Raw genomic sequence first — 3,654 nt, 5'->3', positions numbered from 1 at the left:
GCTTCTTTCACTTAGCAAAATGCTTTTGAAATTCAGCCGCACTGTATCTTGTGTCAGCAGTGTATTCCTTTTTATTGCCGAGTAGAACGCCCTGCTATGGGCTTTGTTTATGCATTCGCCAGTTGATGGACATTTGGGTTCTTTCCAGTTTCTAGTTTTTATGAATAGCGTTGCTGTGAGCATTCACGGTTGAGTGTTTGTGTGGCCATATGTTTTCATTTTTCTTGGGTAAACACCTAAGAGTGAAATGACTGGGTCATATGCCAAGTGTATGTTATGAGAGACTGCCAGTGTGTTTTCTAAAGTAAATGTCCCATTTTATGTTCCCATCAGCATTCTCTGGGAGTCCCATTTGATCTACAATCTTGCCAACACTTGGGATTGTCAGTTTTAAATTTTAGCCATTTGTTTTGGTTTCCTAGGCTGCGCCAGCAAATACCATGAAATGGGTTGACATAAACAATGGGAATGTATTCGCTTACAGTTTCCAGGGCGAGAAAATGTCCAAATTAAGGCATCAACAAGGCAAGGCTCTCTTCCTGAAGACTGGCTGCCAGCAATCCTTGGATCTTCTGTTACATGGCAGTGTCTGCCAGCCTCTCTCTTCTCTTCTGGGTTTCGCTGATTTCAGCTTCTTGCTTCCATGGCTTCCTCTCCTTGTCTTGCTTCCATTTACAAAGGATTACATCCTGAGTGAGGTGGGTCACACCTTAACTGAAGTCACCTCATCTAAAGGTCCTACTTCCAGCGGATTCACACCCACAGGAGAGGATTAACTTTAAGAACGTGTGTTTCTGGGGTACATACAGCTGCAAACCACCACACCGTACTAGAGGGTTCATAGTGGTATCTTACTGTAGTTTTAATTTTATTTCTCTAATGGCTAGTATTGTTGAATATCATTTCAGATATTTTGACATGTATATATCTTCTTTGGTAAAGTCTCTGGTTAAAGTATTTGCTGATTAGTTTTTAATCTAGAAGAAGCTTTATAATTTTAGCCCTTACATTTAAGTCTATGATTCATGTTGAGTTAATTTTTGTATATGGGGGGAGGTAAAGGTTGACATTTTTTTATTTTTATTAAAAATTTTTTTTGCATATGGATGTCCAATTTTTCCAGTACTGTTTGTTGTAAAGATTATCCTTTCCCCATTAAATTACCTTGGCACTTTTGTCAAAAATGAATTTGCCATATATCTTCGGATCTATTTCTGGGTTTTCTATTTGGTTCTATTGATCTACCTGCCAATCTTTATGCCAATACTATACTGTCTTGATTATTTGAGCTTTATACTAAGTCTTGAGATCAGTTAGTGTAAGTCTTCCAATTTGGTTCTTCCTTTAAAAAAAATGTTTTGGCTATTCTAGGTCCTTTTAATTTCCATGTAAATTTTAGAATCAGTTTGTCATTTTCTACCAAAAAAGCCTGCTGAAATTTTGATAGGAATTGTCTTGCATCTTTAGATCAAGTTGGGAAAAAATGACATCTTAAAAATATTGAGATGCTAAGATGGTTGATTTGAGAACTTCCTTCGTTTCCACAATAAATATTTTAATGATGTAAATTTATCTCCAAGCATGACTTTAGCTGCATTCACAAATTTTGATATTCTGTGTTTTCATTTTCATTTAGCACAAAATATTTTCTAATTTCTCGTGTGACTTCCTCTTTGACCACAGGTTATTTAGAAGTGCTTTGTTCAATTTCTAAATATTTTAGGATTTTTTTTCAGGTATCTTTGGTTATAAATTTCTAATTAGTTCTGTTGTGGTCAGAGAACATATTTTATATGATTTCAGTCTTTTAAAATGTATTGTGTCTGTTTTTATGTCCTGGAATATCGTCTATTGTGGTAAATATTCTGTATGCACATGGAAGGGTCAATTCTGCCGTTAATTCCATCCATTGTATTTTTCATTTCAGATATTTTGTTTTTTATATCAAGAAATTCAACTTGGGTCTTTAAAAATATCTTTCATTTCTCTCTTTATCACACAGGCTTTCTTCTTTTGTCGAGCATACGGAGTATATTTATAATAATTTCTTAACATCCCTGTCTACTAATTCCATCATGTGTCACTTCTGGATTTGTTTCTATTGATTTCTTTTGCTCCTGGTTATGATTCATGTTTTTCTAACTTTTGGCATGCCTGGTAATTTTTAATGGGTTGCCAGACATTGTAAACTTTGCATTATTGAGCATGGATTTTCATTTTTCTTGTATTCCTTTATGTGTTGTTGGGCTTTTTATGAGATGCAGCTAAGTTTCTTGGAGTCAGTTTGATCCTTTCGAGGCTTGCTTGTATGCTTTGTTAGGGTGGGGGGTCCAGAACAGACTTTAGTCTAGGACTTCTTTGGGCCCCCGCTGGGGCCATTCCCTTCTCGTGTTCTGTGTTTCAGGAGGTCTTTCTGCTCTGGCTGGTGGGGTCAGGAGCTGCGTCCTGTTTCAGCTCCTGCCCCCGTGCCTAAGGTTCTTTTCCCAGCCGGATACACTGGGGAAGTTTTCTCACGTGTGCACAGTCGGGAAGTCAGCCTCAGATCCCTGGAAGCCTCACTTGCTCTGCAGTCCCTCCTCTGTCCTCTGACCCACGCATTGCAGTTGCTTGGTTTTCCTGCAATGCAGACGCCATGCCCTCTGCTCTGGGCTGTGCTTGGGACCCCTCCCTGCACAGGAGGAAACTGCCTCCAGGGAGCTGCAGGGCGCCTGGGCAACTCTCACGTCCTTCCCTTATCTCAGGGGTCCCTCTCCTGTGCTGCTGCCCCCGTCCAGAGTCTAGTTGTTCAACTGGACCCTGCTCTTCCCCCCGGGCTGGACGACAGCTCCTCTGACGCCCGAGTCGGGGTCCCCTCTCGGCCACCTCCTCACTGGGCACCATTAGGCATCCCTGACCCGGGCCTGGCCTTGGATTCCAGGTCTCCAGGCTCCCTGGCTCTCCGCTCACGCTCCCCTCGGGGTTTTTCAGGCTCCTTAGCCTCTGCCTCCTGGAAGATGTGGGTGGTGCTGGAGCTTTCCTTCTTGCACCACGTGCCTTTCAGGGTGCTGCTTCTGCCTCCTCTGCTCCTGCCCCTTCTCTCTAAGGATCACTCTCTGGTTCTGAGCTCCAGACCCACAGTTCTAACTGCCTGAGGCACTGCTCCCCTTGGGAAGGACCCCCACCCCCTCAAGCTCCCCAGCTGGAAGGCAGAGCTCACCTCTTTCTTTCCCTGGTCCCTGCCCCGGTCCTGCCTCCCAACTCCCTGTCTCTGTGCCTGGCCCTTTCAGTCTTCTGCTGCCTGGGCCTGGGCCCTTAACTCACCCTGGACCCTCCCCTTTCCCCCTGTGGACCCCAAGTCCCGGCCTCGTACCCTCTGCTTGCCTCTCAGAGCGACACCCTCCTCTTCACCTCTTTGCGCCTCTAAGCCCAGGCCCCCACCGCCGTCCAGGGTGGCTGCAGTAACTGCCCAGCTGGTCTGCCTGCCTGTGTCCCCTCTGACCACAGTCCACACCGGCAGCCGGTGTTGTTTCTCTGTCCTGGGAACCTAACCCATCACTGGCCTGCTCTCAACCCTGCCCTGGCTCCCCGGCCTCCCGCAGCTTCCGATGCTCTGGGCTCCCCAGGTGCTGCTGGCTTTGGGGTTTCCCTGCTCATCGTGTTCTCTTGTCCCCGATC

The sequence above is a fragment of the Choloepus didactylus genome, chromosome 8, assembly GCF_015220235.1.
Source record: "Choloepus didactylus isolate mChoDid1 chromosome 8, mChoDid1.pri, whole genome shotgun sequence".
NCBI classification, from domain to species: Eukaryota; Metazoa; Chordata; class Mammalia; order Pilosa; family Megalonychidae; genus Choloepus; species Choloepus didactylus.
This window is presented reverse-complemented; position numbering follows the sequence as displayed.